Source organism: Conger conger, chromosome 15 (genome assembly GCF_963514075.1).
Source record: "Conger conger chromosome 15, fConCon1.1, whole genome shotgun sequence".
NCBI lineage: Eukaryota > Metazoa > Chordata > Actinopteri > Anguilliformes > Congridae > Conger > Conger conger.
In genome coordinates this window covers 31,268,022-31,289,369 of record NC_083774.1, presented here as the reverse complement: position 1 = coordinate 31,289,369, position 21,348 = coordinate 31,268,022, and the positions used below count along the sequence as shown (strand labels likewise).

General features: G+C 43.0%; 30 non-coding genes across 30 annotated transcripts; all 30 read left to right on the top strand.

Annotated features, from left to right (window-relative positions):
* The first annotated feature begins 1,450 nt into the window (after positions 1-1,450).
* On the top strand, positions 1,451-1,591 carry LOC133112336 (U4 spliceosomal RNA). Its single transcript, XR_009705177.1, has one exon. It is a non-coding gene; the product is annotated as a U4 spliceosomal RNA (small nuclear RNA).
* A 541-nt stretch (positions 1,592-2,132) lies between these two features.
* LOC133112621 (U4 spliceosomal RNA) lies at positions 2,133-2,273 on the top strand. Its single transcript, XR_009705449.1, has one exon. It is a non-coding gene; the product is annotated as a U4 spliceosomal RNA (small nuclear RNA).
* Positions 2,274-2,814: 541 nt separating this feature from the next.
* On the top strand, positions 2,815-2,955 carry LOC133112594 (U4 spliceosomal RNA). The gene has a single exon (XR_009705423.1). It is a non-coding gene; the product is annotated as a U4 spliceosomal RNA (small nuclear RNA).
* Positions 2,956-3,486: 531 nt separating this feature from the next.
* On the top strand, positions 3,487-3,627 carry LOC133112593 (U4 spliceosomal RNA). Its single transcript, XR_009705422.1, has one exon. It is a non-coding gene; the product is annotated as a U4 spliceosomal RNA (small nuclear RNA).
* A 541-nt stretch (positions 3,628-4,168) lies between these two features.
* Positions 4,169-4,309, top strand: LOC133112592 (U4 spliceosomal RNA). Its single transcript, XR_009705421.1, has one exon. It is a non-coding gene; the product is annotated as a U4 spliceosomal RNA (small nuclear RNA).
* Positions 4,310-4,850: 541 nt separating this feature from the next.
* LOC133112591 (U4 spliceosomal RNA) lies at positions 4,851-4,991 on the top strand. The gene has a single exon (XR_009705420.1). It is a non-coding gene; the product is annotated as a U4 spliceosomal RNA (small nuclear RNA).
* Positions 4,992-5,532: 541 nt separating this feature from the next.
* On the top strand, positions 5,533-5,673 carry LOC133112590 (U4 spliceosomal RNA). Its single transcript, XR_009705419.1, has one exon. It is a non-coding gene; the product is annotated as a U4 spliceosomal RNA (small nuclear RNA).
* Positions 5,674-6,214: 541 nt separating this feature from the next.
* Positions 6,215-6,355, top strand: LOC133112588 (U4 spliceosomal RNA). Its single transcript, XR_009705417.1, has one exon. It is a non-coding gene; the product is annotated as a U4 spliceosomal RNA (small nuclear RNA).
* Positions 6,356-6,896: 541 nt separating this feature from the next.
* LOC133112587 (U4 spliceosomal RNA) lies at positions 6,897-7,037 on the top strand. The gene has a single exon (XR_009705416.1). It is a non-coding gene; the product is annotated as a U4 spliceosomal RNA (small nuclear RNA).
* Positions 7,038-7,578: 541 nt separating this feature from the next.
* On the top strand, positions 7,579-7,719 carry LOC133112586 (U4 spliceosomal RNA). Its single transcript, XR_009705415.1, has one exon. It is a non-coding gene; the product is annotated as a U4 spliceosomal RNA (small nuclear RNA).
* Positions 7,720-8,260: 541 nt separating this feature from the next.
* On the top strand, positions 8,261-8,401 carry LOC133112585 (U4 spliceosomal RNA). The gene has a single exon (XR_009705414.1). It is a non-coding gene; the product is annotated as a U4 spliceosomal RNA (small nuclear RNA).
* A 541-nt stretch (positions 8,402-8,942) lies between these two features.
* Positions 8,943-9,083, top strand: LOC133112584 (U4 spliceosomal RNA). The gene has a single exon (XR_009705413.1). It is a non-coding gene; the product is annotated as a U4 spliceosomal RNA (small nuclear RNA).
* Positions 9,084-9,624: 541 nt separating this feature from the next.
* On the top strand, positions 9,625-9,765 carry LOC133112598 (U4 spliceosomal RNA). The gene has a single exon (XR_009705426.1). It is a non-coding gene; the product is annotated as a U4 spliceosomal RNA (small nuclear RNA).
* A 541-nt stretch (positions 9,766-10,306) lies between these two features.
* On the top strand, positions 10,307-10,447 carry LOC133112583 (U4 spliceosomal RNA). The gene has a single exon (XR_009705412.1). It is a non-coding gene; the product is annotated as a U4 spliceosomal RNA (small nuclear RNA).
* A 541-nt stretch (positions 10,448-10,988) lies between these two features.
* LOC133112631 (U4 spliceosomal RNA) lies at positions 10,989-11,129 on the top strand. Its single transcript, XR_009705458.1, has one exon. It is a non-coding gene; the product is annotated as a U4 spliceosomal RNA (small nuclear RNA).
* A 541-nt stretch (positions 11,130-11,670) lies between these two features.
* LOC133112630 (U4 spliceosomal RNA) lies at positions 11,671-11,811 on the top strand. Its single transcript, XR_009705457.1, has one exon. It is a non-coding gene; the product is annotated as a U4 spliceosomal RNA (small nuclear RNA).
* A 541-nt stretch (positions 11,812-12,352) lies between these two features.
* LOC133112582 (U4 spliceosomal RNA) lies at positions 12,353-12,493 on the top strand. The gene has a single exon (XR_009705411.1). It is a non-coding gene; the product is annotated as a U4 spliceosomal RNA (small nuclear RNA).
* Positions 12,494-13,034: 541 nt separating this feature from the next.
* LOC133112581 (U4 spliceosomal RNA) lies at positions 13,035-13,175 on the top strand. The gene has a single exon (XR_009705410.1). It is a non-coding gene; the product is annotated as a U4 spliceosomal RNA (small nuclear RNA).
* A 541-nt stretch (positions 13,176-13,716) lies between these two features.
* On the top strand, positions 13,717-13,857 carry LOC133112628 (U4 spliceosomal RNA). Its single transcript, XR_009705455.1, has one exon. It is a non-coding gene; the product is annotated as a U4 spliceosomal RNA (small nuclear RNA).
* A 541-nt stretch (positions 13,858-14,398) lies between these two features.
* On the top strand, positions 14,399-14,539 carry LOC133112627 (U4 spliceosomal RNA). Its single transcript, XR_009705454.1, has one exon. It is a non-coding gene; the product is annotated as a U4 spliceosomal RNA (small nuclear RNA).
* Positions 14,540-15,080: 541 nt separating this feature from the next.
* LOC133112580 (U4 spliceosomal RNA) lies at positions 15,081-15,221 on the top strand. The gene has a single exon (XR_009705409.1). It is a non-coding gene; the product is annotated as a U4 spliceosomal RNA (small nuclear RNA).
* Positions 15,222-15,762: 541 nt separating this feature from the next.
* Positions 15,763-15,903, top strand: LOC133112578 (U4 spliceosomal RNA). Its single transcript, XR_009705408.1, has one exon. It is a non-coding gene; the product is annotated as a U4 spliceosomal RNA (small nuclear RNA).
* A 541-nt stretch (positions 15,904-16,444) lies between these two features.
* On the top strand, positions 16,445-16,585 carry LOC133112576 (U4 spliceosomal RNA). Its single transcript, XR_009705406.1, has one exon. It is a non-coding gene; the product is annotated as a U4 spliceosomal RNA (small nuclear RNA).
* Positions 16,586-17,126: 541 nt separating this feature from the next.
* On the top strand, positions 17,127-17,267 carry LOC133112575 (U4 spliceosomal RNA). The gene has a single exon (XR_009705405.1). It is a non-coding gene; the product is annotated as a U4 spliceosomal RNA (small nuclear RNA).
* A 541-nt stretch (positions 17,268-17,808) lies between these two features.
* Positions 17,809-17,949, top strand: LOC133112574 (U4 spliceosomal RNA). The gene has a single exon (XR_009705404.1). It is a non-coding gene; the product is annotated as a U4 spliceosomal RNA (small nuclear RNA).
* A 541-nt stretch (positions 17,950-18,490) lies between these two features.
* LOC133112573 (U4 spliceosomal RNA) lies at positions 18,491-18,631 on the top strand. Its single transcript, XR_009705403.1, has one exon. It is a non-coding gene; the product is annotated as a U4 spliceosomal RNA (small nuclear RNA).
* Positions 18,632-19,172: 541 nt separating this feature from the next.
* On the top strand, positions 19,173-19,313 carry LOC133112572 (U4 spliceosomal RNA). The gene has a single exon (XR_009705402.1). It is a non-coding gene; the product is annotated as a U4 spliceosomal RNA (small nuclear RNA).
* Positions 19,314-19,844: 531 nt separating this feature from the next.
* LOC133112571 (U4 spliceosomal RNA) lies at positions 19,845-19,985 on the top strand. Its single transcript, XR_009705401.1, has one exon. It is a non-coding gene; the product is annotated as a U4 spliceosomal RNA (small nuclear RNA).
* Positions 19,986-20,526: 541 nt separating this feature from the next.
* On the top strand, positions 20,527-20,667 carry LOC133112570 (U4 spliceosomal RNA). Its single transcript, XR_009705400.1, has one exon. It is a non-coding gene; the product is annotated as a U4 spliceosomal RNA (small nuclear RNA).
* Positions 20,668-21,198: 531 nt separating this feature from the next.
* On the top strand, positions 21,199-21,339 carry LOC133112569 (U4 spliceosomal RNA). The gene has a single exon (XR_009705399.1). It is a non-coding gene; the product is annotated as a U4 spliceosomal RNA (small nuclear RNA).
* The last annotated feature ends 9 nt before the right edge of the window (positions 21,340-21,348 follow it).

The following is a 21,348-nucleotide window of genomic DNA, read 5'->3' as shown; positions in this document are numbered from 1 at the left end:
CCTCTGCAGTTGGGGGGGTATGTCACATCCCCAGCACCATCACGCTGGGGAGACACCGGGGCGTGGTGTTTTATTACGGCATGCCCAAGCTGTGCAGGAACTGCGGCGAGTTAGGTCACTTGGCCGCAGCCTGCACAGTGGTCAAGTGCAAGTCGTGTGGCGGCAAGCACGAGACCAGTGCGTGCCGTGATCTGAGGCCCTGTAATCTCTGCGGGGTGAGGGGGCATCTATTCCGGGATTGCGCCCTCTCGTACGCGAACAGGGCCCGGAGAACCGCGCCCCTACCACCGTCATCGACTGCCCCCCCACTCCCTACCCCTCTTGCACCTACAATAATCGAAAATACATTCACGTCCCCCCCCATTCAGCCTGATAACATACCAACACAAGCACCGTGCACGGCACAAGACCTCCCCTGTAGCTCTAATTCGGAAATCCCAAACAGCACAGTTCCCCTGATTACCCTATCCCCAATCACCACAGTAAAGGAGGAGCCTGACTCCGACATCCTCATCACGGTGGAGGAGTCAGACTCCTCAACCACAGACACCGATGACACCATCACACCTTGGCAGAAGGCGAAATCTAAAAAGGGCAAAAGAATGAGATCACCCAAAACTACAGTTCATCACAATTTTCCCACCCAGCCTACAAATCCAGCAATAACACGCCAAACTAAATTAGCCAAAAGAGCCGTTATGACAAATTCAAAAGAAACCCCACAAACCTCCGCTAGGCCAAATCCCCTACCACGGCCAAACAAACCAACCCCACCACCATCAAAGCCGAGACAGACCGGTCGCCACACCTTCAGCACCCTTCATCCCAGAACCACTAAGGACCAGCCAGCCCCTGGTCCAGACTCTGTAAACGGGACTCAAACATCATCTGCCTCTCAGGGCCATCCAGGGGCTGGGGGGAAGCCTGGGGTAAGAACATCTCCTCCCACCTCTCCAGGACGGAACCTCCCAGGCAGTCGAGAGGGGAGACCCATGGGAGTACATGGTCAGGGGGTGAGTAGGCACCATAATAACCCAGACACAATTTTCTCTACAATAGATCAAATGTGCCAGAAAATTTCCAGTAATAACTCCGGTCCACCAGACGCACATCAAAAATAAACTATTCATGGAAAATATAATTACGCTAACAACACTCAACACCTTAGGCTTGCCTGGAACACTTGGGGGCGACGGTGAACATTTAGCATTACCCAAAATGCCCTTTGTGTTCAACTTTGTAAAAACATATAAAAATGTTTCATTATCCTAAAACGTATTATGAAAAAGAACGTATGGTTACCAAATCCGGGTCACAGCTTAAATGGAAATGTATGAATTTTTGGCAAGACTTAGCAATTCGGTAAAATGGAAATATGTCGCCAAAACTTCCCGTTTTGGAAAAGTCGATGTTTTTGGCTGGGTCCTTCAGGTCGAATTTGGTCAACTTTATCTTTGCGCAGTGGCAGTATCATAGCCTATGAGGTTTATCCGAGGCGTGATTATTGCTGGTTGAAAACTTAACCCAATACCCCGCCGAGACTGCTTGAAATATTAGCGGGCTTGGCAATTTTTGACAGTCTCATCCGGGACTGGTGTTTTTGTTCAAAAGAAAGAGCGTTGTGTGTATTTGTTTGCTGTTGAAACAATTGTTGGTTTGGAGATGTCGCGTGATGTCGCACGTGCTTTTTCCAAGAAAGGCGGGTTGCATTTATCCCTTTTCGATGATCGGGTGTCAGTTTTGGCAAAAGATATCTCTGAATTGTTTGGAAATGGCCTTTTCTTTTCAAAAGTGGAATTGGGAAAGCCCCTGTGGTTCCACCCACAGACGGAACCCTCACATCTGCTGTTTCTTGCCTGGAACACTTGGGGGCGACGGTGAACATTTAGCATTACCCAAAATGCCCTTTGTGTTCAACTTTGTAAAAACATATAAAAATGTTTCATTATCCTAAAACGTATTATGAAAAAGAACGTATGGTTACCAAATCCGGGTCACAGCTTAAATGGAAATGTATGAATTTTTGGCAAGACTTAGCAATTCGGTAAAATGGAAATATGTCGCCAAAACTTCCCGTTTTGGAAAAGTCGATGTTTTTGGCTGGGTCCTTCAGGTCGAATTTGGTCAACTTTATCTTTGCGCAGTGGCAGTATCGTAGCCTATGAGGTTCATCCGAGGCGTGATTATTGCTGGTTGAAAACTTAACCCAATACCCCGCCGAGACTGCTTGAAATATTAGCGGGCTTGGCAATTTTTGACGGTCTCATCCGGGACTGGTGTTTTTGTTCAAAAGAAAGAGCGTTGTGTGTATTTGTTTGCTGTTGAAACGATTGTTGGTTTGGAGATGTCGCGTGATGTCGCACGTGCTTTTTCCAAGAAAGGCGGGTTGCATTTATCCCTTTTCGATGATCGGGTGTCAGTTTTGGCAAAAGATATCTCTGAATTGTTTGGAAATGGCCTTTTCTTTTCAAAAGTGGAATTGGGAAAGCCCCTGTGGTTCCACCCACAGACGGAACCCTCACATCTGCTGTTTCTTGCCTGGAACACTTGGGGGCGACTGTGAACATTTAGCATTACCCAAAATGCCCTTTGTGTTCAACTTTGTAAAAACATATAAAAATGTTTCATTATCCTAAAACGTATTATGAAAAAGAACGTATGGTTACCAAATCCGGGTCACAGCTTAAATGGAAATGTATGAATTTTTGGCAAGACTTAGCAATTCGGTAAAATGGAAATATGTCGCCAAAACTTCCCGTTTTGGAAAAGTCGATGTTTTTGGCTGGGTCCTTCAGGTCGAATTTGGTCAACTTTATCTTTGCGCAGTGGCAGTATCGTAGCCTATGAGGTTTATCCGAGGCGTGATTATTGCTGGTTGAAAACTTAACCCAATACCCCGCCGAGACTGCTTGAAATATTAGCGGGCTTGGCAATTTTTGACAGTCTCATCCGGGACTGGTGTTTTTGTTCAAAAGAAAGAGCGTTGTGTGTATTTGTTTGCTGTTGAAACGATTGTTGGTTTGGTGATGTCGCACGTGCTTTTTCCAAGAAAGGCGGGTTGCATTTATCCCTTTTCGATGATCGGGTGTCAGTTTTGGCAAAAGATATCTCTGAATTGTTTGGAAATGGCCTTTTCTTTTCAAAAGTGGAATTGGGAAAGCCCCTGTGGTTCCACCCACAGACGGAGCCCTCACATCTGCTGTTTCTTGCCTGGAACACTTGGGGGCGACGGTGAACATTTAGCATTACCCAAAATGCCCTTTGTGTTCAACTTTGTAAAAACATATAAAAATGTTTCATTATCCTAAAACGTATTATGAAAAAGAACGTATGGTTACCAAATCCGGGTCACAGCTTAAATGGAAATGTATGAATTTTTGGCAAGACTTAGCAATTCGGTAAAATGGAAATATGTCGCCAAAACTTCCCGTTTTGGAAAAGTCGATGTTTTTGGCTGGGTCCTTCAGGTCGAATTTGGTCAACTTTATCTTTGCGCAGTGGCAGTATCGTAGCCTATGAGGTTTATCCGAGGCGTGATTATTGCTGGTTGAAAACTTAACCCAATACCCCGCCGAGACTGCTTGAAATATTAGCGGGCTTGGCAATTTTTGACAGTCTCATCCGGGACTGGTGTTTTTGTTCAAAAGAAAGAGCGTTGTGTGTATTTGTTTGCTGTTGAAACGATTGTTGGTTTGGAGATGTCGCGTGATGTCGCACGTGCTTTTTCCAAGAAAGGCGGGTTGCATTTATCCCTTTTCGATGATCGGGTGTCAGTTTTGGCAAAAGATATCTCTGAATTGTTTGGAAATGGCCTTTTCTTTTCAAAAGTGGAATTGGGAAAGCCCCTGTGGTTCCACCCACAGACGGAGCCCTCACATCTGCTGTTTCTTGCCTGGAACACTTGGGGGCGACGGTGAACATTTAGCATTACCCAAAATGCCCTTTGTGTTCAACTTTGTAAAAACATATAAAAATGTTTCATTATCCTAAAACGTATTATGAAAAAGAACGTATGGTTACCAAATCCGGGTCACAGCTTAAATGGAAATGTATGAATTTTTGGCAAGACTTAGCAATTCGGTAAAATGGAAATATGTCGCCAAAACTTCCCGTTTTGGAAAAGTCGATGTTTTTGGCTGGGTCCTTCAGGTCGAATTTGGTCAACTTTATCTTTGCGCAGTGGCAGTATCGTAGCCTATGAGGTTTATCCGAGGCGTGATTATTGCTGGTTGAAAACTTAACCCAATACCCCGCCGAGACTGCTTGAAATATTAGCGGGCTTGGCAATTTTTGACAGTCTCATCCGGGACTGGTGTTTTTGTTCAAAAGAAAGAGCGTTGTGTGTATTTGTTTGCTGTTGAAACGATTGTTGGTTTGGAGATGTCGCGTGATGTCGCACGTGCTTTTTCCAAGAAAGGCGGGTTGCATTTATCCCTTTTCGATGATCGGGTGTCAGTTTTGGCAAAAGATATCTCTGAATTGTTTGGAAATGGCCTTTTCTTTTCAAAAGTGGAATTGGGAAAGCCCCTGTGGTTCCACCCACAGACGGAGCCCTCACATCTGCTGTTTCTTGCCTGGAACACTTGGGGGCGACGGTGAACATTTAGCATTACCCAAAATGCCCTTTGTGTTCAACTTTGTAAAAACATATAAAAATGTTTCATTATCCTAAAACGTATTATGAAAAAGAACGTATGGTTACCAAATCCGGGTCACAGCTTAAATGGAAATGTATGAATTTTTGGCAAGACTTAGCAATTCGGTAAAATGGAAATATGTCGCCAAAACTTCCCGTTTTGGAAAAGTCGATGTTTTTGGCTGGGTCCTTCAGGTCGAATTTGGTCAACTTTATCTTTGCGCAGTGGCAGTATCGTAGCCTATGAGGTTTATCCGAGGCGTGATTATTGCTGGTTGAAAACTTAACCCAATACCCCGCCGAGACTGCTTGAAATATTAGCGGGCTTGGCAATTTTTGACAGTCTCATCCGGGACTGGTGTTTTTGTTCAAAAGAAAGAGCGTTGTGTGTATTTGTTTGCTGTTGAAACGACTGTTGGTTTGGAGATGTCGCGTGATGTCGCACGTGCTTTTTCCAAGAAAGGCGGGTTGCATTTATCCCTTTTCGATGATCGGGTGTCAGTTTTGGCAAAAGATATCTCTGAATTGTTTGGAAATGGCCTTTTCTTTTCAAAAGTGGAATTGGGAAAGCCCCTGTGGTTCCACCCACAGACGGAGCCCTCACATCTGCTGTTTCTTGCCTGGAACACTTGGGGGCGACGGTGAACATTTAGCATTACCCAAAATGCCCTTTGTGTTCAACTTTGTAAAAACATATAAAAATGTTTCATTATCCTAAAACGTATTATGAAAAAGAACGTATGGTTACCAAATCCGGGTCACAGCTTAAATGGAAATGTATGAATTTTTGGCAAGACTTAGCAATTCGGTAAAATGGAAATATGTCGCCAAAACTTCCCGTTTTGGAAAAGTCGATGTTTTTGGCTGGGTCCTTCAGGTCGAATTTGGTCAACTTTATCTTTGCGCAGTGGCAGTATCGTAGCCTATGAGGTTTATCCGAGGCGTGATTATTGCTGGTTGAAAACTTAACCCAATACCCCGCCGAGACTGCTTGAAATATTAGCGGGCTTGGCAATTTTTGACAGTCTCATCCGGGACTGGTGTTTTTGTTCAAAAGAAAGAGCGTTGTGTGTATTTGTTTGCTGTTGAAACGATTGTTGGTTTGGAGATGTCGCGTGATGTCGCACGTGCTTTTTCCAAGAAAGGCGGGTTGCATTTATCCCTTTTCGATGATCGGGTGTCAGTTTTGGCAAAAGATATCTCTGAATTGTTTGGAAATGGCCTTTTCTTTTCAAAAGTGGAATTGGGAAAGCCCCTGTGGTTCCACCCACAGACGGAGCCCTCACATCTGCTGTTTCTTGCCTGGAACACTTGGGGGCGACGGTGAACATTTAGCATTACCCAAAATGCCCTTTGTGTTCAACTTTGTAAAAACATATAAAAATGTTTCATTATCCTAAAACGTATTATGAAAAAGAACGTATGGTTACCAAATCCGGGTCACAGCTTAAATGGAAATGTATGAATTTTTGGCAAGACTTAGCAATTCGGTAAAATGGAAATATGTCGCCAAAACTTCCCGTTTTGGAAAAGTCGATGTTTTTGGCTGGGTCCTTCAGGTCGAATTTGGTCAACTTTATCTTTGCGCAGTGGCAGTATCGTAGCCTATGAGGTTTATCCGAGGCGTGATTATTGCTGGTTGAAAACTTAACCCAATACCCCGCCGAGACTGCTTGAAATATTAGCGGGCTTGGCAATTTTTGACAGTCTCATCCGGGACTGGTGTTTTTGTTCAAAAGAAAGAGCGTTGTGTGTATTTGTTTGCTGTTGAAACGATTGTTGGTTTGGAGATGTCGCGTGATGTCGCACGTGCTTTTTCCAAGAAAGGCGGGTTGCATTTATCCCTTTTCGATGATCGGGTGTCAGTTTTGGCAAAAGATATCTCTGAATTGTTTGGAAATGGCCTTTTCTTTTCAAAAGTGGAATTGGGAAAGCCCCTGTGGTTCCACCCACAGACGGAGCCCTCACATCTGCTGTTTCTTGCCTGGAACACTTGGGGGCGACGGTGAACATTTAGCATTACCCAAAATGCCCTTTGTGTTCAACTTTGTAAAAACATATAAAAATGTTTCATTATCCTAAAACGTATTATGAAAAAGAACGTATGGTTACCAAATCCGGGTCACAGCTTAAATGGAAATGTATGAATTTTTGGCAAGACTTAGCAATTCGGTAAAATGGAAATATGTCGCCAAAACTTCCCGTTTTGGAAAAGTCGATGTTTTTGGCTGGGTCCTTCAGGTCGAATTTGGTCAACTTTATCTTTGCGCAGTGGCAGTATCGTAGCCTATGAGGTTTATCCGAGGCGTGATTATTGCTGGTTGAAAACTTAACCCAATACCCCGCCGAGACTGCTTGAAATATTAGCGGGCTTGGCAATTTTTGACAGTCTCATCCGGGACTGGTGTTTTTGTTCAAAAGAAAGAGCGTTGTGTGTATTTGTTTGCTGTTGAAACGATTGTTGGTTTGGAGATGTCGCGTGATGTCGCACGTGCTTTTTCCAAGAAAGGCGGGTTGCATTTATCCCTTTTCGATGATCGGGTGTCAGTTTTGGCAAAAGATATCTCTGAATTGTTTGGAAATGGCCTTTTCTTTTCAAAAGTGGAATTGGGAAAGCCCCTGTGGTTCCACCCACAGACGGAGCCCTCACATCTGCTGTTTCTTGCCTGGAACACTTGGGGGCGACGGTGAACATTTAGCATTACCCAAAATGCCCTTTGTGTTCAACTTTGTAAAAACATATAAAAATGTTTCATTATCCTAAAACGTATTATGAAAAAGAACGTATGGTTACCAAATCCGGGTCACAGCTTAAATGGAAATGTATGAATTTTTGGCAAGACTTAGCAATTCGGTAAAATGGAAATATGTCGCCAAAACTTCCCGTTTTGGAAAAGTCGATGTTTTTGGCTGGGTCCTTCAGGTCGAATTTGGTCAACTTTATCTTTGCGCAGTGGCAGTATCGTAGCCTATGAGGTTTATCCGAGGCGTGATTATTGCTGGTTGAAAACTTAACCCAATACCCCGCCGAGACTGCTTGAAATATTAGCGGGCTTGGCAATTTTTGACAGTCTCATCCGGGACTGGTGTTTTTGTTCAAAAGAAAGAGCGTTGTGTGTATTTGTTTGCTGTTGAAACGATTGTTGGTTTGGAGATGTCGCGTGATGTCGCACGTGCTTTTTCCAAGAAAGGCGGGTTGCATTTATCCCTTTTCGATGATCGGGTGTCAGTTTTGGCAAAAGATATCTCTGAATTGTTTGGAAATGGCCTTTTCTTTTCAAAAGTGGAATTGGGAAAGCCCCTGTGGTTCCACCCACAGACGGAGCCCTCACATCTGCTGTTTCTTGCCTGGAACACTTGGGGGCGACGGTGAACATTTAGCATTACCCAAAATGCCCTTTGTGTTCAACTTTGTAAAAACATATAAAAATGTTTCATTATCCTAAAACGTATTATGAAAAAGAACGTATGGTTACCAAATCCGGGTCACAGCTTAAATGGAAATGTATGAATTTTTGGCAAGACTTAGCAATTCGGTAAAATGGAAATATGTCGCCAAAACTTCCCGTTTTGGAAAAGTCGATGTTTTTGGCTGGGTCCTTCAGGTCGAATTTGGTCAACTTTATCTTTGCGCAGTGGCAGTATCGTAGCCTATGAGGTTTATCCGAGGCGTGATTATTGCTGGTTGAAAACTTAACCCAATACCCCGCCGAGACTGCTTGAAATATTAGCGGGCTTGGCAATTTTTGACAGTCTCATCCGGGACTGGTGTTTTTGTTCAAAAGAAAGAGCGTTGTGTGTATTTGTTTGCTGTTGAAACGATTGTTGGTTTGGAGATGTCGCGTGATGTCGCACGTGCTTTTTCCAAGAAAGGCGGGTTGCATTTATCCCTTTTCGATGATCGGGTGTCAGTTTTGGCAAAAGATATCTCTGAATTGTTTGGAAATGGCCTTTTCTTTTCAAAAGTGGAATTGGGAAAGCCCCTGTGGTTCCACCCACAGACGGAGCCCTCACATCTGCTGTTTCTTGCCTGGAACACTTGGGGGCGACGGTGAACATTTAGCATTACCCAAAATGCCCTTTGTGTTCAACTTTGTAAAAACATATAAAAATGTTTCATTATCCTAAAACGTATTATGAAAAAGAACGTATGGTTACCAAATCCGGGTCACAGCTTAAATGGAAATGTATGAATTTTTGGCAAGACTTAGCAATTCGGTAAAATGGAAATATGTCGCCAAAACTTCCCGTTTTGGAAAAGTCGATGTTTTTGGCTGGGTCCTTCAGGTCGAATTTGGTCAACTTTATCTTTGCGCAGTGGCAGTATCGTAGCCTATGAGGTTTATCCGAGGCGTGATTATTGCTGGTTGAAAACTTAACCCAATACCCCGCCGAGACTGCTTGAAATATTAGCGGGCTTGGCAATTTTTGACAGTCTCATCCGGGACTGGTGTTTTTGTTCAAAAGAAAGAGCGTTGTGTGTATTTGTTTGCTGTTGAAACGACTGTTGGTTTGGAGATGTCGCGTGATGTCGCACGTGCTTTTTCCAAGAAAGGCGGGTTGCATTTATCCCTTTTCGATGATCGGGTGTCAGTTTTGGCAAAAGATATCTCTGAATTGTTTGGAAATGGCCTTTTCTTTTCAAAAGTGGAATTGGGAAAGCCCCTGTGGTTCCACCCACAGACGGAGCCCTCACATCTGCTGTTTCTTGCCTGGAACACTTGGGGGCGACGGTGAACATTTAGCATTACCCAAAATGCCCTTTGTGTTCAACTTTGTAAAAACATATAAAAATGTTTCATTATCCTAAAACGTATTATGAAAAAGAACGTATGGTTACCAAATCCGGGTCACAGCTTAAATGGAAATGTATGAATTTTTGGCAAGACTTAGCAATTCGGTAAAATGGAAATATGTCGCCAAAACTTCCCGTTTTGGAAAAGTCGATGTTTTTGGCTGGGTCCTTCAGGTCGAATTTGGTCAACTTTATCTTTGCGCAGTGGCAGTATCGTAGCCTATGAGGTTTATCCGAGGCGTGATTATTGCTGATTGAAAACTTAACCCAATACCCCGCCGAGACTGCTTGAAATATTAGCGGGCTTGGCAATTTTTGACAGTCTCATCCGGGACTGGTGTTTTTGTTCAAAAGAAAGAGCGTTGTGTGTATTTGTTTGCTGTTGAAACGATTGTTGGTTTGGAGATGTCGCGTGATGTCGCACGTGCTTTTTCCAAGAAAGGCGGGTTGCATTTATCCCTTTTCGATGATCGGGTGTCAGTTTTGGCAAAAGATATCTCTGAATTGTTTGGAAATGGCCTTTTCTTTTCAAAAGTGGAATTGGGAAAGCCCCTGTGGTTCCACCCACAGACGGAGCCCTCACATCTGCTGTTTCTTGCCTGGAACACTTGGGGGCGACGGTGAACATTTAGCATTACCCAAAATGCCCTTTGTGTTCAACTTTGTAAAAACATATAAAAATGTTTCATTATCCTAAAACGTATTATGAAAAAGAACGTATGGTTACCAAATCCGGGTCACAGCTTAAATGGAAATGTATGAATTTTTGGCAAGACTTAGCAATTCGGTAAAATGGAAATATGTCGCCAAAACTTCCCGTTTTGGAAAAGTCGATGTTTTTGGCTGGGTCCTTCAGGTCGAATTTGGTCAACTTTATCTTTGCGCAGTGGCAGTATCGTAGCCTATGAGGTTTATCCGAGGCGTGATTATTGCTGGTTGAAAACTTAACCCAATACCCCGCCGAGACTGCTTGAAATATTAGCGGGCTTGGCAATTTTTGACAGTCTCATCCGGGACTGGTGTTTTTGTTCAAAAGAAAGAGCGTTGTGTGTATTTGTTTGCTGTTGAAACGATTGTTGGTTTGGAGATGTCGCGTGATGTCGCACGTGCTTTTTCCAAGAAAGGCGGGTTGCATTTATCCCTTTTCGATGATCGGGTGTCAGTTTTGGCAAAAGATATCTCTGAATTGTTTGGAAATGGCCTTTTCTTTTCAAAAGTGGAATTGGGAAAGCCCCTGTGGTTCCACCCACAGACGGAGCCCTCACATCTGCTGTTTCTTGCCTGGAACACTTGGGGGCGACGGTGAACATTTAGCATTACCCAAAATGCCCTTTGTGTTCAACTTTGTAAAAACATATAAAAATGTTTCATTATCCTAAAACGTATTATGAAAAAGAACGTATGGTTACCAAATCCGGGTCACAGCTTAAATGGAAATGTATGAATTTTTGGCAAGACTTAGCAATTGGGTAAAATGGAAATATGTCGCCAAAACTTCCCGTTTTGGAAAAGTCGATGTTTTTGGCTGGGTCCTTCAGGTCGAATTTGGTCAACTTTATCTTTGCGCAGTGGCAGTATCGTAGCCTATGAGGTTTATCCGAGGCGTGATTATTGCTGGTTGAAAACTTAACCCAATACCCCGCCGAGACTGCTTGAAATATTAGCGGGCTTGGCCATTTTTGACAGTCTCATCCGGGACTGGTGTTTTTGTTCAAAAGAAAGAGCGTTGTGTGTATTTGTTTGCTGTTGAAACGATTGTTGGTTTGGAGATGTCGCGTGATGTCGCACGTGCTTTTTCCAAGAAAGGCGGGTTGCATTTATCCCTTTTCGATGATCGGGTGTCAGTTTTGGCAAAAGATATCTCTGAATTGTTTGGAAATGGCCTTTTCTTTTCAAAAGTGGAATTGGGAAAGCCCCTGTGGTTCCACCCACAGACGGAGCCCTCACATCTGCTGTTTCTTGCCTGGAACACTTGGGGGCGACGGTGAACATTTAGCATTACCCAAAATGCCCTTTGTGTTCAACTTTGTAAAAACATATAAAAATGTTTCATTATCCTAAAACGTATTATGAAAAAGAACGTATGGTTACCAAATCCGGGTCACAGCTTAAATGGAAATGTATGAATTTTTGGCAAGACTTAGCAATTCGGTAAAATGGAAATATGTCGCCAAAACTTCCCGTTTTGGAAAAGTCGATGTTTTTGGCTGGGTCCTTCAGGTCGAATTTGGTCAACTTTATCTTTGCGCAGTGGCAGTATCGTAGCCTATGAGGTTTATCCGAGGCGTGATTATTGCTGGTTGAAAACTTAACCCAATACCCCGCCGAGACTGCTTGAAATATTAGCGGGCTTGGCCATTTTTGACAGTCTCATCCGGGACTGGTGTTTTTGTTCAAAAGAAAGAGCGTTGTGTGTATTTGTTTGCTGTTGAAACGATTGTTGGTTTGGAGATGTCGCGTGATGTCGCACGTGCTTTTTCCAAGAAAGGCGGGTTGCATTTATCCCTTTTCGATGATCGGGTGTCAGTTTTGGCAAAAGATATCTCTGAATTGTTTGGAAATGGCCTTTTCTTTTCAAAAGTGGAATTGGGAAAGCCCCTGTGGTTCCACCCACAGACGGAGCCCTCACATCTGCTGTTTCTTGCCTGGAACACTTGGGGGCGACGGTGAACATTTAGCATTACCCAAAATGCCCTTTGTGTTCAACTTTGTAAAAACATATAAAAATGTTTCATTATCCTAAAACGTATTATGAAAAAGAACGTATGGTTACCAAATCCGGGTCACAGCTTAAATGGAAATGTATGAATTTTTGGCAAGACTTAGCAATTGGGTAAAATGGAAATATGTCGCCAAAACTTCCCGTTTTGGAAAAGTCGATGTTTTTGGCTGGGTCCTTCAGGTCGAATTTGGTCAACTTTATCTTTGCGCAGTGGCAGTATCGTAGCCTATGAGGTTTATCCGAGGCGTGATTATTGCTGGTTGAAAACTTAACCCAATACCCCGCCGAGACTGCTTGAAATATTAGCGGGCTTGGCAATTTTTGACAGTCTCATCCGGGACTGGTGTTTTTGTTCAAAAGAAAGAGCGTAGTGTGTATTTGTTTGCTGTTGAAACGATTGTTGGTTTGGAGATGTCGCGTGATGTCGCACGTGCTTTTTCCAAGAAAGGCGGGTTGCATTTATCCCTTTTCGATGATCGGGTGTCAGTTTTGGCAAAAGATATCTCTGAATTGTTTGGAAATGGCCTTTTCTTTTCAAAAGTGGAATTGGGAAAGCCCCTGTGGTTCCACCCACAGACGGAGCCCTCACATCTGCTGTTTCTTGCCTGGAACACTTGGGGGCGACGGTGAACATTTAGCATTACCCAAAATGCCCTTTGTGTTCAACTTTGTAAAAACATATAAAAATGTTTCATTATCCTAAAACGTATTATGAAAAAGAACGTATGGTTACCAAATCCGGGTCACAGCTTAAATGGAAATGTATGAATTTTTGGCAAGACTTAGCAATTCGGTAAAATGGAAATATGTCGCCAAAACTTCCCGTTTTGGAAAAGTCGATGTTTTTGGCTGGGTCCTTCAGGTCGAATTTGGTCAACTTTATCTTTGCGCAGTGGCAGTATCGTAGCCTATGAGGTTTATCCGAGGCGTGATTATTGCTGGTTGAAAACTTAACCCAATACCCCGCCGAGACTGCTTGAAATATTAGCGGGCTTGGCAATTTTTGACAGTCTCATCCGGGACTGGTGTTTTTGTTCAAAAGAAAGAGCGTTGTGTGTATTTGTTTGCTGTTGAAACGATTGTTGGTTTGGAGATGTCGCGTGATGTCGCACGTGCTTTTTCCAAGAAAGGCGGGTTGCATTTATCCCTTTTCGATGATCGGGTGTCAGTTTTGGCAAAAGATATCTCTGAATTGTTTGGAAATGGCCTTTTCTTTTCAAAAGTGGAATTGGGAAAGCCCCTGTGGTTCCACCCACAGACGGAGCCCTCACATCTGCTGTTTCTTGCCTGGAACACTTGGGGGCGACGGTGAACATTTAGCATTACCCAAAATGCCCTTTGTGTTCAACTTTGTAAAAACATATAAAAATGTTTCATTATCCTAAAACGTATTATGAAAAAGAACGTATGGTTACCAAATCCGGGTCACAGCTTAAATGGAAATGTATGAATTTTTGGCAAGACTTAGCAATTCGGTAAAATGGAAATATGTCGCCAAAACTTCCCGTTTTGGAAAAGTCGATGTTTTTGGCTGGGTCCTTCAGGTCGAATTTGGTCAACTTTATCTTTGCGCAGTGGCAGTATCGTAGCCTATGAGGTTTATCCGAGGCGTGATTATTGCTGGTTGAAAACTTAACCCAATACCCCGCCGAGACTGCTTGAAATATTAGCGGGCTTGGCCATTTTTGACAGTCTCATCCGGGACTGGTGTTTTTGTTCAAAAGAAAGAGCGTTGTGTGTATTTGTTTGCTGTTGAAACGATTGTTGGTTTGGAGATGTCGCGTGATGTCGCACGTGCTTTTTCCAAGAAAGGCGGGTTGCATTTATCCCTTTTCGATGATCGGGTGTCAGTTTTGGCAAAAGATATCTCTGAATTGTTTGGAAATGGCCTTTTCTTTTCAAAAGTGGAATTGGGAAAGCCCCTGTGGTTCCACCCACAGACGGAGCCCTCACATCTGCTGTTTCTTGCCTGGAACACTTGGGGGCGACGGTGAACATTTAGCATTACCCAAAATGCCCTTTGTGTTCAACTTTGTAAAAACATATAAAAATGTTTCATTATCCTAAAACGTATTATGAAAAAGAACGTATGGTTACCAAATCCGGGTCACAGCTTAAATGGAAATGTATGAATTTTTGGCAAGACTTAGCAATTCGGTAAAATGGAAATATGTCGCCAAAACTTCCCGTTTTGGAAAAGTCGATGTTTTTGGCTGGGTCCTTCAGGTCGAATTTGGTCAACTTTATCTTTGCGCAGTGGCAGTATCGTAGCCTATGAGGTTTATCCGAGGCGTGATTATTGCTGGTTGAAAACTTAACCCAATACCCCGCCGAGACTGCTTGAAATATTAGCGGGCTTGGCCATTTTTGACAGTCTCATCCGGGACTGGTGTTTTTGTTCAAAAGAAAGAGCGTTGTGTGTATTTGTTTGCTGTTGAAACGATTGTTGGTTTGGAGATGTCGCGTGATGTCGCACGTGCTTTTTCCAAGAAAGGCGGGTTGCATTTATCCCTTTTCGATGATCGGGTGTCAGTTTTGGCAAAAGATATCTCTGAATTGTTTGGAAATGGCCTTTTCTTTTCAAAAGTGGAATTGGGAAAGCCCCTGTGGTTCCACCCACAGACGGAGCCCTCACATCTGCTGTTTCTTGCCTGGAACACTTGGGGGCGACGGTGAACATTTAGCATTACCCAAAATGCCCTTTGTGTTCAACTTTGTAAAAACATATAAAAATGTTTCATTATCCTAAAACGTATTATGAAAAAGAACGTATGGTTACCAAATCCGGGTCACAGCTTAAATGGAAATGTATGAATTTTTGGCAAGACTTAGCAATTGGGTAAAATGGAAATATGTCGCCAAAACTTCCCGTTTTGGAAAAGTCGATGTTTTTGGCTGGGTCCTTCAGGTCGAATTTGGTCAACTTTATCTTTGCGCAGTGGCAGTATCGTAGCCTATGAGGTTTATCCGAGGCGTGATTATTGCTGGTTGAAAACTTAACCCAATACCCCGCCGAGACTGCTTGAAATATTAGCGGGCTTGGCAATTTTTGACAGTCTCATCCGGGACTGGTGTTTTTGTTCAAAAGAAAGAGCGTTGTGTGTATTTGTTTGCTGTTGAAACGATTGTTGGTTTGGAGATGTCGCGTGATGTCGCACGTGCTTTTTCCAAGAAAGGCGGGTTGCATTTATCCCTTTTCGATGATCGGGTGTCAGTTTTGGCAAAAGATATCTCTGAATTGTTTGGAAATGGCCTTTTCTTTTCAAAAGTGGAATTGGGAAAGCCCCTGTGGTTCCACCCACAGACGGAGCCCTCACATCTGCTGTTTCTTGCCTGGAACACTTGGGGGCGACGGTGAACATTTAGCATTACCCAAAATGCCCTTTGTGTTCAACTTTGTAAAAACATATAAAAATGTTTCATTATCCTAAAACGTATTATGAAAAAGAACGTATGGTTACCAAATCCGGGTCACAGCTTAAATGGAAATGTATGAATTTTTGGCAAGACTTAGCAATTCGGTAAAATGGAAATATGTCGCCAAAACTTCCCGTTTTGGAAAAGTCGATGTTTTTGGCTGGGTCCTTCAGGTCGAATTTGGTCAACTTTATCTTTGCGCAGTGGCAGTATCGTAGCCTATGAGGTTTATCCGAGGCGTGATTATTGCTGGTTGAAAACTTAACCCAATACCCCGCCGAGACTGCTTGAAATATTAGCGGGCTTGGCAATTTTTGACAGTCTCATCCGGGACTGGTGTTTTTGTTCAAAAGAAAGAGCGTTGTGTGTATTTGTTTGCTGTTGAAACGATTGTTGGTTTGGAGATGTCGCGTGATGTCGCACGTGCTTTTTCCAAGAAAGGCGGGTTGCATTTATCCCTTTTCGATGATCGGGTGTCAGTTTTGGCAAAAGATATCTCTGAATTGTTTGGAAATGGCCTTTTCTTTTCAAAAGTGGAATTGGGAAAGCCCCTGTGGTTCCACCCACAGACGGAGCCCTCACATCTGCTGTTTCTTGCCTGGAACACTTGGGGGCGACGGTGAACATTTAGCATTACCCAAAATGCCCTTTGTGTTCAACTTTGTAAAAACATATAAAAATGTTTCATTATCCTAAAACGTATTATGAAAAAGAACGTATGGTTACCAAATCCGGGTCACAGCTTAAATGGAAATGTATGAATTTTTGGCAAGACTTAGCAATTCGGTAAAATGGAAATATGTCGCCAAAACTTCCCGTTTTGGAAAAGTCGATGTTTTTGGCTGGGTCCTTCAGGTCGAATTTGGTCAACTTTATCTTTGCGCAGTGGCAGTATCGTAGCCTATGAGGTTTATCCGAGGCGTGATTATTGCTGGTTGAAAACTTAACCCAATACCCCGCCGAGACTGCTTGAAATATTAGCGGGCTTGGCAATTTTTGACAGTCTCATCCGGGACTGGTGTTTTTGTTCAAAAGAAAGAGCGTTGTGTGTATTTGTTTGCTGTTGAAACGATTGTTGGTTTGGAGATGTCGCGTGATGTCGCACGTGCTTTTTCCAAGAAAGGCGGGTTGCATTTATCCCTTTTCGATGATCGGGTGTCAGTTTTGGCAAAAGATATCTCTGAATTGTTTGGAAATGGCCTTTTCTTTTCAAAAGTGGAATTGGGAAAGCCCCTGTGGTTCCACCCACAGACGGAGCCCTCACATCTGCTGTTTCTTGCCTGGAACACTTGGGGGCGACGGTGAACATTTAGCATTACCCAAAATGCCCTTTGTGTTCAACTTTGTAAAAACATATAAAAATGTTTCATTATCCTAAAACGTATTATGAAAAAGAACGTATGGTTACCAAATCCGGGTCACAGCTTAAATGGAAATGTATGAATTTTTGGCAAGACTTAGCAATTCGGTAAAATGGAAATATGTCGCCAAAACTTCCCGTTTTGGAAAAGTCGATGTTTTTGGCTGGGTCCTTCAGGTCGAATTTGGTCAACTTTATCTTTGCGCAGTGGCAGTATCGTAGCCTATGAGGTTTATCCGAGGCGTGATTATTGCTGGTTGAAAACTTAACCCAATACCCCGCCGAGACTGCTTGAAATATTAGCGGGCTTGGCAATTTTTGACAGTCTCATCCGGGACTGGTGTTTTTGTTCAAAAGAAAGAGCGTTGTGTGTATTTGTTTGCTGTTGAAACGATTGTTGGTTTGGAGATGTCGCGTGATGTCGCACGTGCTTTTTCCAAGAAAGGCGGGTTGCATTTATCCCTTTTCGATGATCGGGTGTCAGTTTTGGCAAAAGATATCTCTGAATTGTTTGGAAATGGCCTTTTCTTTTCAAAAGTGGAATTGGGAAAGCCCCTGTGGTTCCACCCACAGACGGAGCCCTCACATCTGCTGTTTCTTGCCTGGAACACTTGGGGGCGACGGTGAACATTTAGCATTACCCAAAATGCCCTTTGTGTTCAACTTTGTAAAAACATATAAAAATGTTTCATTATCCTAAAACGTATTATGAAAAAGAACGTATGGTTACCAAATCCGGGTCACAGCTTAAATGGAAATGTATGAATTTTTGGCAAGACTTAGCAATTCGGTAAAATGGAAATATGTCGCCAAAACTTCCCGTTTTGGAAAAGTCGATGTTTTTGGCTGGGTCCTTCAGGTCGAATTTGGTCAACTTTATCTTTGCGCAGTGGCAGTATCGTAGCCTATGAGGTTTATCCGAGGCGTGATTATTGCTGGTTGAAAACTTAACCCAATACCCCGCCGAGACTGCTTGAAATATTAGCGGGCTTGGCAATTTTTGACAGTCTCATCCGGGACTGGTGTTTTTGTTCAAAAGAAAGAGCGTTGTGTGTATTTGTTTGCTGTTGAAACGATTGTTGGTTTGGAGATGTCGCGTGATGTCGCACGTGCTTTTTCCAAGAAAGGCGGGTTGCATTTATCCCTTTTCGATGATCGGGTGTCAGTTTTGGCAAAAGATATCTCTGAATTGTTTGGAAATGGCCTTTTCTTTTCAAAAGTGGAATTGGGAAAGCCCCTGTGGTTCCACCCACAGACGGAGCCCTCACATCTGCTGTTTCTTGCCTGGAACACTTGGGGGCGACGGTGAACATTTAGCATTACCCAAAATGCCCTTTGTGTTCAACTTTGTAAAAACATATAAAAATGTTTCATTATCCTAAAACGTATTATGAAAAAGAACGTATGGTTACCAAATCCGGGTCACAGCTTAAATGGAAATGTATGAATTTTTGGCAAGACTTAGCAATTCGGTAAAATGGAAATATGTCGCCAAAACTTCCCGTTTTGGAAAAGTCGATGTTTTTGGCTGGGTCCTTCAGGTCGAATTTGGTCAACTTTATCTTTGCGCAGTGGCAGTATCGTAGCCTATGAGGTTTATCCGAGGCGTGATTATTGCTGGTTGAAAACTTAACCCAATACCCCGCCGAGACTGCTTGAAATATTAGCGGGCTTGGCAATTTTTGACAGTCTCATCCGGGACTGGTGTTTTTGTTCAAAAGAAAGAGCGTTGTGTGTATTTGTTTGCTGTTGAAACGACTGTTGGTTTGGAGATGTCGCGTGATGTCGCACGTGCTTTTTCCAAGAAAGGCGGGTTGCATTTATCCCTTTTCGATGATCGGGTGTCAGTTTTGGCAAAAGATATCTCTGAATTGTTTGGAAATGGCCTTTTCTTTTCAAAAGTGGAATTGGGAAAGCCCCTGTGGTTCCACCCACAGACGGAGCCCTCACATCTGCTGTTTCTTGCCTGGAACACTTGGGGGCGACGGTGAACATTTAGCATTACCCAAAATGCCCTTTGTGTTCAACTTTGTAAAAACATATAAAAATGTTTCATTATCCTAAAACGTATTATGAAAAAGAACGTATGGTTACCAAATCCGGGTCACAGCTTAAATGGAAATGTATGAATTTTTGGCAAGACTTAGCAATTCGGTAAAATGGAAATATGTCGCCAAAACTTCCCGTTTTGGAAAAGTCGATGTTTTTGGCTGGGTCCTTCAGGTCGAATTTGGTCAACTTTATCTTTGCGCAGTGGCAGTATCGTAGCCTATGAGGTTTATCCGAGGCGTGATTATTGCTGGTTGAAAACTTAACCCAATACCCCGCCGAGACTGCTTGAAATATTAGCGGGCTTGGCAATTTTTGACAGTCTCATCCGGGACTGGTGTTTTTGTTCAAAAGAAAGAGCGTTGTGTGTATTTGTTTGCTGTTGAAACGATTGTTGGTTTGGTGATGTCGCACGTGCTTTTTCCAAGAAAGGCGGGTTGCATTTATCCCTTTTCGATGATCGGGTGTCAGTTTTGGCAAAAGATATCTCTGAATTGTTTGGAAATGGCCTTTTCTTTTCAAAAGTGGAATTGGGAAAGCCCCTGTGGTTCCACCCACAGACGGAGCCCTCACATCTGCTGTTTCTTGCCTGGAACACTTGGGGGCGACGGTGAACATTTAGCATTACCCAAAATGCCCTTTGTGTTCAACTTTGTAAAAACATATAAAAATGTTTCATTATCCTAAAACGTATTATGAAAAAGAACGTATGGTTACCAAATCCGGGTCACAGCTTAAATGGAAATGTATGAATTTTTGGCAAGACTTAGCAATTCGGTAAAATGGAAATATGTCGCCAAAACTTCCCGTTTTGGAAAAGTCGATGTTTTTGGCTGGGTCCTTCAGGTCGAATTTGGTCAACTTTATCTTTGCGCAGTGGCAGTATCGTAGCCTATGAGGTTTATCCGAGGCGTGATTATTGCTGGTTGAAAACTTAACCCAATACCCCGCCGAGACTGCTTGAAATATTAGCGGGCTTGGCAATTTTTGACAGTCTCATCCGGGACTGGTGTTTTTGTTCAAAAGAAAGAGCGTTGTGTGTATTTGTTTGCTGTTGAAACGACTGTTGGTTTGGAGATGTCGCGTGATGTCGCACGTGCTTTTTCCAAGAAAGGCGGGTTGCATTTATCCCTTTTCGATGATCGGGTGTCAGTTTTGGCAAAAGATATCTCTGAATTGTTTGGAAATGGCCTTTTCTTTTCAAAAGTGGAATTGGGAAAGCCCCTGTGGTTCCACCCACAGACGGAGCCCTCACATCTGCTGTTTCTTGCCTGGAACACTTGGGGGCGACGGTGAACATTTAGCATTACCCAAAATGCCCTTTGTGTTCAACTTTGTAAAAACATATAAAAATGTTTCATTATCCTAAAACGTATTATGAAAAAGAACGTATGGTTACCAAATCCGGGTCACAGCTTAAATGGAAATGTATGAATTTTTGGCAAGACTTAGCAATTCGGTAAAATGGAAATATGTCGCCAAAACTTCCCGTTTTGGAAAAGTCGATGTTTTTGGCTGGGTCCTTCAGGTCGAATTTGGTCAACTTTATCTTTGCGCAGTGGCAGTATCGTAGCCTATGAGGTTTATCCGAGGCGTGATTATTGCTGGTTGAAAACTTAACCCAATACCCCGCCGAGACTGCTTGAAATATTAGCGGGCTTGGCAATTTTTGACAGTCTCATCCGGGACTGGTGTTTTTGTTCAAAAGAAAGAGCGTTGTGTGTATTTGTTTGCTGTTGAAACGATTGTTGGTTTGGTGATGTCGCACGTGCTTTTTCCAAGAAAGGCGGGTTGCATTTATCCCTTTTCGATGATCGGGTGTCAGTTTTGGCAAAAGATATCTCTGAATTGTTTGGAAATGGCCTTTTCTTTTCAAAAGTGGAATTGGGAAAGCCCCTGTGGTTCCACCCACAGACGGAGCCCTCACATCTGCTGTTTCTTGCCTGGAACACTTGGGGGCGACGGTGAACATTTAGCATTACCCAAAATGCCCTTTGTGTTCAACTTTGTAAAAACATATAAAAATGTTTCATTATCCTAAAACGTATTATGAAAAAGAACGTATGGTTACCAAATCCGGGTCACAGCTTAAATGGAAATGTATGAATTTTTGGCAAGACTTAGCAATTCGGTAAAATGGAAATATGTCGCCAAAACTTCCCGTTTTGGAAAAGTCGATGTTTTTGGCTGGGTCCTTCAGGTCGAATTTGGTCAACTTTATCTTTGCGCAGTGGCAGTATCGTAGCCTATGAGGTTTATCCGAGGCGTGATTATTGCTGGTTGAAAACTTAACCCAATACCCCGCCGAGACTGCTTGAAATATTAGCGGGCTTGGCAATTTTTGACAGTCTCATCCGGGACTGGTGTTT